Here is a 19,039-nt window from a genome sequence, read left to right on the forward strand (position 1 = left end):
AAGATATGGTTTGCCAATTTATGGTTGATAGGAATTGCAGTTGAATCACTCTACACTTCGATTCCCCATCATTGTGGACTAAAAGCAGTGGAGTACTTCCACAATCATTATTTTCCAGAAATGGGCCACCAGAATGAATTTATTTTGGATCTTTTGGAGTTTGCGTTGTATAATTTCTTTCCATTTTCTGGAAAATACTATCAACAGGTTAGAGGTACTTCCATGGGTGCACCTTGGGCTCCAGCTTACGCATGCCTTCACTTGGACATGTGGGAAGAACAGGATGTTTACACCTCATCGATGTACCAAAGCCATGTTTTCACGTGGCTGAGGTACATCGATGACATGTTTGTATTATGGAAAGAAGATATTGAAACATTTGGTCAATTCATGGACTATTTGAATCAGAATAATAAAAACATCCGTTTAACCTATGTATATGCAGGGGTGTGGAATTTTTTAAAAAACTACTTGTCCAGGGACTAAATCGGTGCACCAATCTACTTGTCCCTCATGACAATCTACTTGTCCAGATGAAAAAAAATTAATTGTAACCAAAACCGTATTTAGGACTGTTTTAAAAACAAAAAGGGTTTTATGGCGACTTAAATGTGTAACATTTTTAACATTGCGCTGTTTATCTCCTCCTCCCCCCACCTGTCTCCAGCACCACATCTGGGGACTAGCAGGAAGGAGAGAGACCTTGCAGTGTAATGAGCATCGATTAGCTGCTCCTCAGGAAAGGGGAGTGTCAAGCTTATCCTTTATCCCTTTCGTTGCCAGAGCCATTTTTGCGTTTTTTGTACAAGATTAAAAAAATCATTTTAGGCCTGAAGATTACATAAAACCCCCAAACATTATATATTTTCTGAAATCATAGACCCTAGAGAATAAAAGTGGTAGTTCCAATTTTTTATGTCACATGATATTACTGCAACATTTCTGTAAAAATAAGTTAATTTTAGGGCACAAAAAAGCAATTATTAGCCTATTTTGAAAAATATAAAAGATGAGGTTGCAGTGAGTAAATAGATATCCAACATGCCAATCCTTAAATTTGCGTGCGATTGTGAAATGGCGACGAATTTCAGTACCCTAAATTTTCTATAGGTGATGCTTTTAAAGCCCCTTATAGGTCATGAGTTTAGTGTTATGAAGGACGTCTGGTGCTAGAATTATTGCTCTCATCCTGGCGTGCGTGGCAGTGTGTGACATGTGTATCGCAATTGATGTTTACATGCGTAGGCGATCCAGCATGTGCTTTTATGTTTGTATGTGCGTATATGTGGGGGGGCTTCATTTTATGGGGGGGGGGGGTATTATGTGCTTAGGTGTAACTTTCATTTTTTTACAATTAAAAAAAAAAAAAAAGAGCCCCCTATGTGATGATATTAGGTGACAGGTTCTCTTTATTGAGACATCCAAGGTCTAAAAGACCCTGCATGTCTCCCCTGTACTACACTGAATGTAAAGCAGTGCACATCGCACCGCATTACATTTAGTGAATCTCTCAACGGGGACCCGGATATGACATCATAACATCACTTCCGGTTCAGAACAAAAAGGGGAGGGGATGTGTCCGCTCTCCTCCCTCTAATCTAGCTTTGGTAAACTGGGCCTGCAGATGGGCAAGCGGAGCTCGGGAGATAGTGGGTGGGGGGAGGTTCACACAAGGGGGCGGAGAGGCTGGCACTGTGTGGAAGCAAACGGTGGCAGCGCTGCCGCCGATTGCTTCCTCCTGACAGATGAGCCCTGCTGCTTGCCCGCAGCAGGGCTAAAGGTAGAAAAGAACTACCAGCTCGGTGCCCGAAACTCCTGGGCATCGAGCGAGAGGAATTCAACATCCCGGTATATGATAGCAAACAGATTTCCTTTCTTGACCTCTCTGTATCTATAGAAGAAGGTCAATTGATTACACATACCTACCTAAAAGATACAGCAGCAAACACACTTACAAGCAAATAGCCACCATCCAACTTGGTGGGACAATTTCTTCGCATTAAACGGAACTGTACTAGACAGGCCGACTATAAAAATGAGGCTAGTGATCTTTATGCCTGCTTCCGAGAACGAAGCTATTCACATAGACCAGTGATGACGAACCTATAGCACGCGTGCCATTTCAGTGGGCATGCCAGGAAGAAGAGGAAGATCGCGCTCTCCTGCGCACCCCTGGGGGCGTGCACCGGGCGATTTCCGTGATCGCTGTGTCCTACGGACACAGCTGATCACGTGACGTGGTAAAAGGCCAATCACAGCAGCCTGTTACCACGCGATCAGCCGTGTCCAATGACACGCTGATCACCGGGAAATGCAAATGCCGGTTCTCGGCTGCACTTTCCTCACACTGTCAGATCGTGAGGAAAGTACTGCCGAAAACCAGCAGTTGTCAGAGCAGGGAATGGCACCGATCATCAGGGTCACTGATCATCGGTGCCCTGATGATCGGTGCCCAGCAGTGCCACACACAAGTTCCGCCCACCTGTGCCCAGCAATGCACCCACCTGTGCCCAGCAGTGCACCCACCTGTGCCCAGCAGTGCGCCCACCTGTGCCGCCCACCTGTGCACAGAAGTGCCACCTACCTGTGCCCAGTAGTGCCACCCACCTGTGCCAACCCACCTGTGCCCACCAGTGCCACCCACCTGTGCCACCCACCAGTGCCCATCAGTGCAGCCCAGCAGTGCTGCCAGTCAGTGCCCAGCAGTTGTGCCAGTCAGTGCCCAGCAGTGCCGCCAGTCAGTGCCCAGCAGTGATGTCAGTCAGTGCCCCCTATCAGTGCTGTCTATCAGTACCCATTATCAGTGTCACCTATCAGTGCCGCATATCAGTGCCACCTATCTGTGACACCTCATTAGTGCTGCCCATCAGTGCCACCCATCAATGATGCCCAGCAGTGCCGCCGGTCAGTGCCGTCTGTCAGTGCCTCCAGTTGGTGCTATCAGTCAGTGCCGCTTATCAGTGCCCATCATTTCCTGCATATCAGTGCATCATCAGTGCCTCCTCATCAATGCTCACCAGTGCCGCCTCATCAGTGCTACCTATCTGTGCCGCCTCATCAATGCCCATCAGTGCTGCCTATCAGTGCAGCCTCACCAACGCACATCAAAGAAGAAATATTACCTGTTTGTAAAATTTTAGAATAGAAGCAAAGGAACCCTTTTATGTTTTAAATTTTTTGCTCTTTTTTCATTTATAGTGCAAAAAATAAAATACCCAGTGGTGATTAAATACCACCAAAAAAAGCTCTATTTGTGTGAAAAAATGATAAAAATTGCATATGGTTACAGTGTTGCATGACCGCACAATTGTCATTGTTAAGTGCAACAGCACTGAAAGCTGAAAATTGTCCTGGGAAGGAAGGGGGTAGAAGTGCCCTGTAGGCAAGTGATTAATTCCAGTGTTGGCACTTTGAAATAAAAAAGTTGGTTTTGTGTTGCAGTTTGGGCACTCAGGCTCAAAAAGGTTCGCCATCACTGACATAGACAATTACGTAGAGCTACAAGAAAAAAAGCTAATTTTGATAGAAATAGCCTACTTACCAAGACAACTAGGGAGGAATGGAATATCCTTGTGGCCCAGTAAGATTAATTACCTCCTTTTGGATCCCAGTGGGATAAAGTAAGAGAAGTACTCCAGATACATTGAGGAATACTGTACAATAGCCCTGGCCTGGACACCATTGTGGGACAGTCTCCCCAAATGGTGGCCAGAAGAGCAAAACCTTGGAGATATTCTGACCCACTCTGAGTTTATTAAGACATTGCCAAGTGGTTGACTTTCTCACCGCCCTAGAACAAGAGGAATGTACCCATTTAATATGGTGTTGCTTAAAAAGGAAAAATGGTGGATTTACAAACTGCGATCACTGGCTCCACTTGGCCTTAAAACCGAACTGAATCTTCAGATATTTTTGGAAGGTTAGGTTGTATGCAATATTTTCTCTATTCTCTTTTGAGAATGAAATCTGCTATTTGAATATGTCTCCAACATTAACAGCAAATTGATATCAGAGGATGATGTATGTTATATGTATATCTTCAGTATTTGAAGAATCTAGAAATTATATTCACTTGATTTTTTACTCTAGATTTGACTAACATATTATTTGCCTGGTCAGGTATTAAAAACCTAATGTCACCTTTAAGAGAATAATATAATGTAGAGAGAGGCGGGACAAACTATTATTTAAAAGGAGTAATGGAGCCACCTACACGTTATCCTGACGAAGCTACGCTTGTACGTAAGCAAAACGCATTGACATCATGAGGCGTCAGTGACGTCTCATTCATACACCCCACTGGCCCGATCACGAGGGCGACGGTGTGCTGTGGATGAAGAGACGGCTGAGATATCACGATCCAGGATATGTTTTTTGGACATTTGGCGGCAAGTCACCATACATACCACTGCAACGAAGATGACTGTATTGCTGTAAGATCGTTCCTTATACCCACATAGAGGCATTTTGAGATAACCAAGAACTTTCCAAGTATAACAGCACAGACCTTTCACACACATTATTGGGTGGAAGACGATTGCCAGTATTGGCAGAATGTCGCCCTAGGGCCTGTGAACGAGTCAATTACATCTTACATATATGACTCCTTGGACTCTACTAAGGGACTGTATTGAAGTGGATGTTCATCTACCTTGTACCGTATACAGTGGTATGTCGCCACACCATGTTTAGTATTGCACGTAATTACAGAAATTGCTGTACTTAAGTCGGTGTTGACTAGACATATCATATTTTTGTTGAATAAATGATTGCAAATTAACATTGTGTTTTTTACTCATATAAATCACTTTTATCTGTAGTCACTGTTTCAATAGAAGATCCATTATTTGCCTGTTCAGACATTTTGAAAAAGACAACTGTTTCCATGGGGTAAGTGCACATCTACTGTTACAGGAGCACTGAGACAATTCTTCTTGCAAGAAGAGTAGGGGTCCATGGCAGTGGTGGAGAGGGACAGGAGACCTTGACCAATGCAAGTTATAATAAGCCTATGATTACTCAACCTACCAGGGTGCACCTACACCTCAATGTACTGTTTTGTGAAAAGGTAGGTAGGCAGAAAAATAATGGGCTTATTGTAGCTTTCATGAGTCAAGGTCTCTTGTGCTTCTCCACCACTGTCATGGACTCTTACTCCTGCAAGAGGATTTATCTTAGTGCTCCTGTAGCAGCAGATGTAAATCATTCTTTAAAAACATAGAGAAAAGTGGGATCTTCTCAAAATGATTTTGCAGCTAGACAGAACTGTGAATCAGTTGTAGAGCTTTTGCTGCTGGTGTCTTTATCATGTGAATGTACACTGCGTAGTTTGAAACCAAGAAAGATGAGAAAACAGCTTGTCAGATCTGTAGCATAATTGATGGCTTGGTTTGTACTACAGGACAAGTTGAGTGCCAGAAAAAGATTCTTAGAACTGAGGGGTCGACAACAAAATGGGCTTGGTTGTCTCATGAAGCAGTTCCTAGAAGATTACCATCCCAAGTTTGAAAACATCACATGACTGCACAGCATAGGGAGGAGAACAAGGCAGACTTTGAGATGTGATTTACTGTTGACTAGGAATCATTGGCAAAAAAAGAAATGAAAAAAAGAAACTCACTAAGGTCAACCAATGTCAGCAGTTTATACTGCATGTAAACAGTTCAATATTTTCTAAGGCTGCATTATTCATAATACACCAACCAGTTTAGCAGTTCTTTGTTTTGATGAAAAGTTTGTTCTGAGTTTCAATGGCAGAAAGTAACTATTAACGTCACTCTGACTGCTGTTCAGTGAGAAGTTCTACAAGGTACACAGTGTTACAAGCCCACAGCTGAAGTGATCTACAACTCAAGCACTCTGTATCTAGATCTGCAGGTCACAATATGTACAACGTAGAACAAGTCTTCACTGGTTGTTACTTGTTCAAATGCAGTTGTAACATTTTAACTATATTTGGATTTGTGAGAGCACCAATAAACCTAAAAAAACAAGGCAAATATGTTATTCATGTAGCTTTGTGTAACATACGATTTCATTTGCTTGTATTTTATTTGCGCTCAGTTCAGAAATAATTTACGTGTTTGTCTATATGTATTTTCTGTCTCTTTTATACAAGCCAGATTATGTTAAAGTTTATTGATCCATTACTTTGCTTGCAGGAGATTTTATCTACGTGTTTTTCTACAGTTTTGCAACTGTTGAAAGTTTGTTTTCAAATATGAAGAAAACTGCAGACTAGCTTGCATCCGAGCTTTACTGGAGAATGAGGTATGCATTCATGCCATAGTTTTGGTGTCTGCTGTCTCAGCAATTCCTGAATTTAGCTGGACTACCTAGACTGCATTAACAGTAGTGGAGTGTTTCTCCATCAGGAGACTGAAACAATGCAGTAGTGGTAATCTATGTGCCTGACCCTGTGAACTTCTACTTTCTTGAGGGGGGACAGAATTGCTGTGTCTACATTTCAGTGGAGCAGTTATTTGAAAGGTGTTTTAGAAGATCGCTACAAAATAGTGAGGGGACAATTTAAAATGTAGAACAGATACCGATATTCAGTGTACACCACACTTTTACTCCACACTATGACATGCAGTTTACGCCCATTCATATAACGCAGGTTGCGGTGTTTACCCTGTGGTATACCATAAAGTATTCTTTGCTTAAAGCTGTAGAAACAGGCCGGTCACATGACTTGGCTGTCCTCCCGGCTTTTTTTTTTAATTCCTCACTGACTGTTGTAAATGGTGCTAAACTTGTTTCAGAGTCCCAAAGTGAGAGTAGCTCAATTCACAATTGTAAAGCAGCAGCATGGCCACAGTAAGGCTAAACCACTGCTTTATAACTGGAGCCTTGAGTGTTGTCCATAAAATAGGCTCCTCACGAACCCCATCATTTTGTCTTTATACTTTTTAACCTCCATAGCGGTATGATTATGTCCATATTTCTGTGCTCAAATCGGTAAATTTTTTTGCATGGAAATATGTTTTTTTTTTTCTGTTGTTGTAGGCCTGTAATTTTTAGAAATAACTCACTGAAATCTGTCCGAACAAGAGTCTAGTAATCATCCCGGGTAGGATAAAACTTGAAACACGAAATCATAACTTATAATTTAATAAATAATCATAAAAAATAATAATATAATAATAAATTTAATTCAATAATATAATCAAACCAAAAACACTGAAATTTGAAATATAGCGCCAAGTTCGCACATCACTGAGCAAAGTCGCAAAATCGTTTTCAGTGTCTGATGACAAATTTCCCCACAAATCATTATCACTCAATTCTGCAAGTGGTTCTGATTTACTATCGCTGTTCTCTAGCTGGTCTAAAACCGCTTTTGACCTAAAGGGATCCTTTTTGGACACCATGGACGTTTCTCAGTTTCCAGGCAGAAAGAACAGTAAAAATGCAGGCAGGGCACAGGACAAAGCACTAGGGACAAAATGTATGTGAAATGGTTTGATACAGTAATGTTATACTGTGTGATTTTAGTGAATGTCACTTTTTGTCATTTTCAAATTTCCCGCCGTTTCGTCCCCCGTACGTCCCGACGCTCGCAGGGGACAGAACCCAGATGATAGATGCCGGCATCCGCCGGATTACATTGCCGGGGACACTGCAGGAGGGACATCGCGGGAGCGCAGGACAAGGTAAGGGATCCCGGAGCAGCGTCGCATGGTATTCCCGAGTGTAGCTTGGGGTTACCACTTGTGGTACTGAAACCTTACCCCGAGTTATACTCGGGAATACCGCCAGGGAGGTTAAAGCAGGAATTTACCTTTAATGAATTGATATACTATACGTTCTGCTTTTGACTTCATATTTAAAGTATTTAAAACAGTGGATATGGGCATAGGGCTTGTGAAATACAGATTGTGATGTGCAAAAAGATGCTGTATAACATAGTTTAGTAGAATATTTTTGCTGCCATTTATACGTTTTGCTATCCATAACACATTAGTGTGTGCCTTAACAGACACAGACAGATATTTGCTAGAGACACTAAAATATTCATTTATTTTTAGATATAAATGAGCATTGTGTTTAGAAATACATTTGTAAACAATGATGGAATCATCAATAAACAGCCAAAGCACTAGAAGAATTTGACTGTGCATGTTGGCACCAACAAATCTCTATTGCATATGCATATATTTCTTGCTTAGCAGGTGACTCCTAATGTGCATTTCACATACGTCTGCTTTAGTATTTTTATTCAGGTTGTACAGTCCCATAATTTACATTAAGAGACAAGCATTAATAATTCCAGCAGAGAACAAAACAACCTACTTTCTGGCACAGACCAGTACGTCATCTCTTTCAGTAAGAGTGAATAAAGGTCAAGTCAAAGAATTCCTTTTTTTCTTTGGTGGTAGGTGTGGAAGATGTGGATCGAACATTGTCAGCTGTGCTGTGTAGGGTTCTGTAACCATGTTGGGAAACCTCTGTAACTAATAATTGATTATTATAAACCTCTCAATGTGATCAGATTTTCATCTGGCCATTGAGGGATGCCTGGTCCAGCAGGGGGTGGTTTTGGTTTCAACTGTGGAAAAATTCAAATGTTTCCATACATACCACTTCATGGTGCCCAAGAAGGGCAAAGTGCGACTTGTTTTCGATCTTAAGGCGTTGAATATTTTTGATAAAATCCTCAAGTTCAGGATGGAATTGATCTCTTCAGCGGTGGTGTCCTTGCATCAGGGGGATTTTATAGCATTCATTGATATAAATGGTGCATATCAGCTCTCTGCAAGTTCAACAAAACATTAGCCCCAGTCTTCAACATCTTGGATGACATTCTATTGAGGATGGCATTTTTGGACTCTGGAGATGTTCGGTTAGATTTTATATCGCAAAGTCCTCACTGTTTCTATAACTTCACCTGGAATACCTGAAACTTATTTTGGATACTAACCATGCCTATTGGAAAAACTACAACTTTATGTAAGTCATCTCTAGTTCAGTAGCTCCATTCCCCTTTACTACTAGCTGGAAGGTGATGTATTCCTATTCACTAAAAAATAGCAACAAGGGATGCCAGCCTACATGGCTAGAGAAGGAGTACTGAGTTTCCTATCCACTCAATGTTTTGGGACCCAGGAGAAATCCCTGCTTACCATCGATGTGCTGAAACTTTGCAGATGGACACTGCATCCTGGGATGCACCTTGTGGAGATGTAGTAAATGTCTTACAACCTGAGTTGGGTGAAGAATCACATGCCAGTCCTACCACAATACATGTACCAGGGGAAGAATTTGACAAGTGGATTATCTCAGTCAAAAAAGTCTGAACTAGGGAAAGTGGGCCCTTCAGTCAATTACCTGCCAGTGATATGAAACAAGGTGGAAAGTTTTGTAGCCAAAGCAAAGGATCCTTCGGCGGTCACAGCAGATACGTTGGTGGCTTTGTGGGATCACTTCATTCTGATTGCTATTCACTGATAAACGTTTGCTATAGCGTCAATGCCTAGATCGAAGGGGAAGGGATTGTCACTTTCCTGGTGCCTCCCCATTGGCCCTGCAAGTCGTGGTATGTGGATCCCATTCCTCTGGTAGTGATCATCCCTTGGTGTCTACCTCTACAAGACCAGTTCTCACTGGGGCCCATTTACCAAACTGCTTTCTGCTTTACAGCTGCTGCCTTTATTGGTTTGGCTCTTGAATGCCAACTACTGAGAGAAAAAGGGCTATTGGAAAGGTCATCTGCAGCATGCTTAGGGCTCATAGGTCCAGGTCTACCAAGGTTTATTATAGTACTTGGAAAACTTTTATCACTTTTTAAACTGTTGTTTTATATCTGTTTTTTTTACTGTATGTGTACAATATGCTGTATGTTTTACATGAATATAAGTGTATAAAACATTTCATACATCCTGGATTCCCAGAACACTGTGTTTTCTCGGGGAACAGATGAATAGTAGCAGATTGCCCTGAGGAACCTTCCTGATAAGAGATCACTATTATGAGTCATTGAGCTGCGTGTAAATTGAAGTTTGAGCATTTAAGGTATATAAACAAGAGACTTTTTAATAGGCTGAAAAAAAATAAAAATGTTAGAATTACAATTTTTTGTATACCTTTAACTTGTCTGGGCCAAGAACCCAAAAGAACTATTTACATTAGAGAACGATGCGGCTGATGGAGGTGCTGTAATAGACTGTATTAGCATTTGCTACATAAAGTAAGCTGAGCTGGTGTGCTTTGTGGTTCCCAATCCTTGAGGGACAATGCTGTGAAAATCCTCAGGCACTTTTACCTTGAGCATGAATTGAACTCTTATGCTTTGAGGTCTTTTCATTTGGTAGGAGGCTGATATTTTACTTATTGGTAGTGGAATTGCAAGGGATTTTGAAGAAGTTCTTATATATTGGATTAAATTGAATGTTTGTAGACTTATTCACATGTTTTACACTTATGGATGATATATATTTAATTTTTTAAAAGGTATAGTGCAAATTTTTTGTACACAGCTGTACAGTTTTGAGTGCTGCTGTACAGTTTTTTTTTTTTTTGCTTTTATTTTATTTTTTACGTGTATTTTTCAAGTTTTGTTTGCACCAAGTACAGTTTTTATTTATATTTGTTTGATACACAAATATGAAACAAATCCTATTACATTTGTTCTACCTGTTTTTCTGCAGTCTTCTCTCATTTACAGCTGTTTAAACAATTGCAGAATTTATACAGAATTTTTACAGCTTGTCTGAGCTTCCAGAAAGCAGAGGGTGGAGATCTAAAGGTGAACTTTGCAGAGCTCTGTGAGGAGAGCTCTGAGAGATGATTGGAGGGAGGGGACACACCCCTCTTCACACAACACACAGGAACATAGCTGAGTCTGTCAATCACAGACTGTGTGCTGAACTCCCTCCCCTGTCACTTTTTTTTCTCTTGGTGTCAGGGAAACCTTGTCAGAAGTGATTCATGATGATAGCGGAGGAATGAGGCAGCGGACAGAAATGACACTTAGTTCTCTGGATTGAGACAAGTACACATTATAGAGTGATATGCTTTGTTCATATTTCCTGTCTGAGATGTAAATCATTTGGTTCCCAAGCAGGCAGCTTCTATGCATAATTGTACTACGCTTGTAGGGTGATGTAACAAAAATGAAAATTGAAGCACCACTCCAATGCTAAGAGGTCCAGATGCAATTTTATTCTAATAAAAGTTAGGGGGACAATCCAAAGAGTATCCAGGGTCAAACCAGCTGCTGACAAGGTCTGTGCTTGCAATCGCACTGGAAGAAATAACACTAAAGGTCCAGTTCACTTCTAGTCCATTCACATTGATTTCATCCAAACCACTAATGAAGGGGGTGTTTTTGGGTCCCCAAACGAATTGATTACTCTTTAGACTGTCCTGACTTTTTTTTTGGAATTACATTGTCTCTGGATCTCTTAGCAGTGGTGTGGCACTTCAATTTTCCATATTTATTACACATTTCAGCCTGTCATAGATTTGGTAAGCTTCTGGCAGCGAGGTCTTGCACCTGGGCCTCTGCGCCCCATAATGCCGGGATTTGATGTTGATGGGTCAAACTGCCCATGTGCACAATGCTTAATTCGGCAGATACAGCTTAAGAAAATGGTATTGTCTACTCCCAAATATGTAAAATCTCATTCTTTTTCCTTAAAAGAAGGATGTATGTATCTATAACTGTTAAATAAATGAGGCCAGGGAAAAATAATTGTTTGTAGGTTACTATTTTTACTGTTGGATATTTTAAAATAATACGCACACTGCTACTGTATTTCCTGTGAGTGAGGAGTATATTCATGACATCAATCCTGCTATGAGAACATGCTGTTCTCAATGACTGGTAGTTATGTAAATATACACATGTGATTTCAGTTAGAGACTATCAGTAAGTGTGGTTAACACACTACTTGAGTGTTACTTTGCATATTGTATTCATTTTTTCTTAAAATTCTTAAGGTTCTTTGTATAAAAGTACGTTTTTATTTATTCATATACAAAAATTAGAATTTTAAGCCCGCATCACAGTAGTGTCATGCTTGCAGTGCACAAATGAAATCCCAAACAAGGAAAGCAAGACATGTGGTTTTGCGCAGGAAACGAAGGATACTTGAGCTTCAAAAGGATACTTGAACTTCTTTGGTGTGTTTGTCGTGTGTAGGGCAACAACGCGTCAAAAATGCATGGAAACACATAATCTCTAATGTACTACAGTAGTGAGAATGGGGGCTTGTTGATTATTTTATAACCCCCTGCCCAGGCACTGCTGCTGGAGTGACTCTGTCAGCTTTCCCACTTCCATATATGTTATATGTATGCTTTGAAGAAACAAGCATGCTTGTTAATGATGAATCATATCACCATGTCCTACCACTATTTATTGCCTGTGGATAGCATTAGGTTCAAGATACAGCAGGTGCTAAGGTGATATTGACATGTAATTTTCACCACATCTCGGTAACAACCCATGCAATCCATAAACCATAAGTTCAGAAATTAAGTTATGTGTAATAAAATAGAATGACACAAGGAAAAAGTATTGAACACATGAAGAAAGGGAGGTGCAAAGAGACACCAGCTGACATCTATCAGTAATTAGAAAGCAATCCTGCCCATTGTCAGTGCAAATAATATCAGTTTTTTCCGTCTCAACTGATGGCTTATAAAAAGGTGTCTCATTACCACGGTGTCACACAAGATACATCTCATGATGGGTAAAAGCAAAGAGCTCTCTCAAAACCTTATTTTTGCAAAACATACTAATGGCATTGGTTACAGAAGGATTTCTGAACTTCTGAATGTTCCAGTGAGCACTGATGGGGCCATTATCTGAAAGTGGAAAGAACATCATTTCACCATAAACTGGCAACGACCAGGTGCTCCTCGCAAGATTTCTGACAGGAGTGAAAAGAATTATCAGAAGTGTGGAGAGCTTCAGAAAGACCTGGAATTAGTGAGTACAATTATTTTAAAGAAAACAATAAGTACTGCACTCAACCGCTATGGCCTGTATGTTCGCTCACCACTCAAGACTCCATTGCTGAAGAAAAAGCATGTTGAAGTTCGTTTAAAGTTTGCTGCACAACATTTAGACAAGCCTGTGAGATACTGGGAGAATATATGAAACATAAATAAACAGCGCAAAAATAGATCTCTAAATCCAATTAAAAAAAATTATTATATAAAGTGCAAAATAAATCTTTTACGCCCGATGGAAGGGGTGAAACGCGCTGACGCATTTCCGGTCCATACTCTGTACGTCTGACGTTACTTCCGGTGAGTGGTGCGTTCCAGCGGCCATCTTTGGGAGCTGTGTTGGTCTGTTTTGTGGATTCTCTGCTTTATCCTGTGGCTGATGTGAGATTCCTGAAAGAGGAGGCTGTAAAATGCTCGGGTTCCATTTGGAAGCTATTGTACCCAATAAATGTGCCTTTTAAAAGTTGCTGACATGTGAGTGGCCTTAATCTTTGCTTTTAAATTCTATCATTGTTTGGCAGTATTACACTATTTTAGATTTTTTCTCCTGGTTGAACGGTGGAGCCTATTAGGACGGTGAAGAATTCTATGGAGTGGATGCTAAAGAGGGTTTAGGATCCCTTTAAAATCCCTAAAGGCTTCTCACTCACTAAGTTCTGGTGAGTGCATTTGATGTTGTTTTGCACGGGTGGAAGTTGGAAGTTGTCCTTGTATTTGAAGAATTTTTGGAACCTCTGATTTTTATTATGCACGGACTTTTGGTGTTTAATATTAATACTACTGGGGATATTCACTATTAATTCATGGTTTATGATATATTTATTTTGCACTTTATATAATAATTTTTTTTGATTGGATTTAGAGATCTATTTTTGCGCTGTTTATTTGTTTCATATTGTTTGTGTTTTTCACATTTGCATAGCAGCAGTTTAGATTTTGTAGTTTTTTGGCGCAGGAATAATTTTTATATAAAATTTTTTTTACTGGGAGAATATAGTCTGGTCAGATGAGACCAAAATTGAACTCTTTGGATGTCATAATATACACCGTGCTTGGAGGTCAAATGACACTGCGCATCACCCCAAAAACACCATACCAACAGTAAAGTTTGGAGGTGGGTACATCATAATGTAGGGCTGTTTTTCAGCATACAGTACTAGCAAACTTCATATCATTGAGGGAAGGATGAATGGAAAAATGTACCAAGACATTCTTGATAAAATCTGCTGCCATCTAGCAGGCTGATGAAGATGAAATGAGGGTGGACATTTCAGCAAGACAATTGCTATTATTATTATTTCAGGTACTTATATAGCGCTGTCAATTTGTGCAACGGTTTGCATATATATTATACATTCACATCAGTCCCTAACCCTCAAGGGGTGTACAAATTAAGGTCCCTAACTCACATTAATACATACACATACTAGGGCCATTTAGACAGGATCCAATCAACCTACCAGCATGTCTTTGGAGTGTGGGTGGAAACCAGAGTACCCGGAGGAAACCCACACAGGCACAGGGAGAACATGCAAACTCCAGGCAGGTGGTGCCATGGTTGGGATATGACCCAACGACCCTAGTACTGCCAGGCGGAAGTGCTAGCCATTTCCAAACACAAAGCCAAGGAAACTCTCATTTGGTTTAAAAGAAAGAAAATAAAGCTGCTAGAATGACCCATCCAATCACCTGACTTGAATCCAATAGAAAATCTATGGAAAGAACTAAAGATCAGAGTTCATAGAAGAGGCCCACGAAACTTGGAAGATATGAAGACTGTTTGTGTGGAAGAATGGATCAAAATCACACCTAAGCAATGTATGCGACTAGTTTCGCCATATTGGAGGTGTCTTACCAACCAAGGATTTTGTATGAAGTATTAAAAAAAATTCAGTTAGCGTGTTCAATACTTTTTCTCTGTGTCATTCAATTTTATTGCACATAACTTAATTTGTAAACGTATTTCTTCTGGTTTCTTTGTATGTATGGATTACATGGGTTGTTACCGACACGTGGTGAAAATTTCATGTCAATAGCACCTTTAGAAATATATTTACTGAGTAAAATGGTGACGTGTTCAATAGTTATTCAATACTTATTTTACCCGCTGTATCCCCTGACTGCATTTGAATCCCAACCAAGGCACTACCTGCCTGGATTTTGCATGTTCTCCCTGTTCCTGCGTGGGCTTCCTCCGGGTACTCCAGTTTCCTCCCACACTCCAAAGACATGCTGGTAGGTTAATTGGCTCCTGTGTAAATTGGCCCTAGTATGTATAAATGTAAGTTACGGACCTTAGACTGTACACTCCTTGAGGGTTAGGGACTGATGTGAATATACAATATATATGTAAAGTGCTGTGTAAATTGACAGCGCTATATAAGTACCTGAAATAAATATAACAGTAGCAAGCTTTTGGTTTATTAAATTATTGCATCTCCTTTCTTTAGATTCAGTCATTGTTGACATTTTTTTTGTCTCTGGCTGTTTGCCGCTATTGACTTGTAAAGTGTTTAGAATACAAAACAGTGCCAACTGGGCATACCCTGGCTCAAGGCACTATACAATAAAACAAAAAACAAAACAGTACAGCATATCTAAGTATCAAAACTAAGACGTGCTCGAGTCCACCAAGGAGCAGAAGGAAAAATATCATGGTCAATCAATTCCTTACTGACCCCATAAGAGATTACATACCGCATTCTTATTGATTTTAGACTTTTGAATTGGGTTTTCCTTGCCTGCATTTCACCCTCAGAATTACAACTTTTTTAAATTGTGTGTTATCTTTTAATGACACCTAGTTATTGATGATTGCAATAGAGCACTTGGTATAATGTTTTTCTTTTTGCACATTCTAAACATAATATATGCTCTACCCCTCAAAATTACATTTTTAAGCACCAGCTGGAGTGACTGATAATAACTCTATTAATGAATTTAACTGTAACTCTTGATATTCTGGCGGTTTCAATGAATGTTTCGAGAGATTACTGTGTTTGCTATGTGTACATAGACTAAGTTCAACTTTATGCTAGTGACTTGTAATGCTTTAAAACTGCTTTGCACTAAGGCATTACTGCTAGAAGTTATTCTAGGTGAAATAATTAAAGTAAAACTGTAGGAAAAACTTTTTTTTACATTTTGGATAGAGCGCTGGAGGGTTATAACCCCTGTCAGATTTTTTTTTCACCATTTGTGTCCCATTGTAAGATTTCTCTTCATTTTCTGTCCCATAGTCAAACCGGAAGTGAGAGCAAATCCCTGCAAATAAAGGGAATTCCTTGGGGACCACCAGGTCACCAGAACTAGTTTCCCCATTAGAACATTTCCCTTTATTACTTTTTTGGGGACAATAGGATTTTCTTTTACTTTCAATGATAATGGTAAACATGACAGGGTGGACCTCCTTAACAGGAGTACAGTTGGCCATAAAAACTGACAAGTGTTCAAATCTCTCATATCTATATTGCCATTAGTTATACTTTAAAGCAGAGTTCCACTCACACTGTAAAAAAATAAAAGACTTTTAAAAAACAGCCACTCACCTGTCCCTCGATCCCGTTGTGTCCTCCCCACAGCCCGTTTCACCAGCCGTCTGGTGTTCCAGGCGCTGGCATCTTCTGTGTGGGCACCCAGCTGTGACAGCTTGCGGCTTCATATCTGAGTGCCCACTGCGCATGCGCGACTAGCACCTTGCTTCCTGAATGGCCCTGTAGTCTTCTGGGAGCTGTCACGTGTCCCAGAAGACTATGAGGACAACTTCCGCTTCCGATCGCCTAGGCCTGGGATCAGGTACCTGTCAGTTTTGGGTACCCGCCCCCCCCCCTCGCTCCCCAAAGGTGCCAATCCTTAGTGGGGAGTGGGGGACCAGTCTTTACTAGGCACTTATACACCCTTCCAGCCCAGTCCAAATTTCAGCTTTCAGCGCTGTCACACTTTGAATGACAATTGCGCGGTCATGCAACACTGTACCCTTATGAAATTTTTATAATTGTTTTTCACACAAATAGAGCTTTCTTTTGATGGTATTTAATTGCAGCTGGGTGTTTTAATTTTTGTGCTATAAACAAAAAAAGAGCAAAATACTTTTTTAAAAAAAGTTTTTCTTTGTTTCTATTATAAAATTTTGCAAACAGGTAATTTTTCTCTTTCACTGATGTGCGTTGATGAGGCTGCACTGATAGGCGGCACTGATGGGCACTGATAGGCGGCACTGATGAGGTGGCAAAGATAGGCAGCAATGATGGGCACTGATAGGCAGCACTGATGAGCTGGCACTGATGATGCTGCACTGATAGGTGGCATTGATTAGCAGCACTGATGGGTGGCACTGACTGACGGCACTGCTGGGCACTGACTGGTGGCACTGCTGGGCACTGCTGGGTGGCTCTGCTTGGCAGCACTGATGGGGTCACTGCTGGGCACAGGTGGGCGGCACTGCTAGACACTGATGGACACAGGTGGGTGGCACTGCTGGGCACAGGTGGGTGGCACTGCTAGACACTGATGGACACAGGTGGGTGGCACTGCTGGGCACAGGTGGGCGGCACTGGTGGGTGGCACTGCTGGGCACTGATAATCAGTGCCCTGATGATCGGTGCCGATCCGTCCTCTGACAATTGCTGGTTGTCTGCAGTGCTTTCCTTAGCTGTGACAGCGCGAGGAAAGTGCAGCCGATAACCGGCAACTGCATTTACCCGGTGATCTGCTGTGTCATTGGACACAGCTGATCATGTGGTAAAAGGCCACTGAGATTGGCCTTTTACCACATCACGTGATCAGTTGTGTCCGTAGGACACAGTGATCACGGAGATCAGCAGGTGCGCACCCCCGGGAGTGCACGTTCTGGGAGGACATCATATTGTGCCAAGTGGTTAAAGTGGTTGTAAACCCTTACCAGCAAAGTGACTGACCTCAGGTGATACAAAGAGTTGAAATAAATCCCCCTACATATGTTGTACCTGTTTATCATCAGCCATTTGTTCTGTACATTTTCATAAAACTCAGGGATGAAAATTATTTTTCACAGACTCACAAAGCAGGAGGCAGGGAGCTGCAGTTACACAGAATGTAGAGGAGCTCTGAGAGCTGATTGGAGGGAAGGAACACATTCCCCTTCACACAGCACACAGAAACTGAGCTGGAGCTGTCAATCACAGGATGTGTGCTGGAGCTCCCTCCCCTGCCACCTTTTTTTCCTCTTGGTGTCAGGAAAACTTGTCAGAAATTACCCATGCTGATAACAGAGGAAGGAGGCAGCATAGTGAAATGACACTTAGTGCTTTGGAGAGAGGCAAGTAAACACCATAAAAATATGTGCTTCGCTCAGATTTCATGTCTGAGGTTTTATAACCAATTTGAGTAATTCCTCTGTAACTGTGACTGGATTCACTATATGATGTTGTTAAAATATCATCTGTTTTTTCCAAATACAGGATCATAATATCATGATTTTGTTGGAATACAGTGTTTTGATGATCCCTTCAGGAGAACCTTGTTATTGATGTAGAAAACTTGTTTTTCTAAGGATTACGAAACAAGTATAGCTTTTCATATTTTTTCTTGCGTCGGCTCCTTATTTAATTGCAGTTTTAATACATACAAAAAAAAAGGATAATTATCCACAATGTATACTAGATCACAGTCAAGGTTTTAGTTACTGAAGTTATATGATATTGTATAATGTGTTGAAAGTATGACAAGTGCATTCATGTAACATTACAAGTATAAAAGGAGATATAATTAACAAAGTTGGAAGTGCACAACTCCCTAAAAATTTGCAGGTTGAAATGCAGTGCATAAGGTCAAGGCCTGTTATTTTTTGTGAGTAAAGTATTCCAAAATGAAAGGGAAAGAGAGAAAATGACGGAAGGGACAGAAGTGTTTATTTTAATTCTAAGGCATTGGTAAAAATCAACAGCAAATTAAAGGCGAAGTGCGTTAAAAAAAATGACTGTAAACTCAACTGCCTGTAAACGACATAGTGTACATGGACACATAGGAAAACATTAAGGAGAGTTCAGGGGCTGCTGAAAAAAATGCAGAAAAGCTCCTGAACGTCAGTTTAGCAGCTGCA

The 19,039-nt window shown here is 40.8% G+C and overlaps 1 protein-coding gene across 1 annotated transcript in view; it reads left to right on the plus strand.

Moving 5' to 3' along the window:
- Positions 1 to 19,039, plus strand: part of SESN1 (sestrin 1) — a 236,210-nt gene that overhangs the window by 94,546 nt on the left and 122,625 nt on the right. The gene's annotated exons all lie outside the window — the stretch shown is intronic.

This window comes from Staurois parvus, unplaced genomic scaffold (assembly GCF_062004578.1).
Source record: "Staurois parvus isolate SC_StPar_1 unplaced genomic scaffold, SC_StPar_1.0 ptg000048l, whole genome shotgun sequence".
Classification (NCBI taxonomy): Eukaryota; Metazoa; Chordata; class Amphibia; order Anura; family Ranidae; genus Staurois; species Staurois parvus.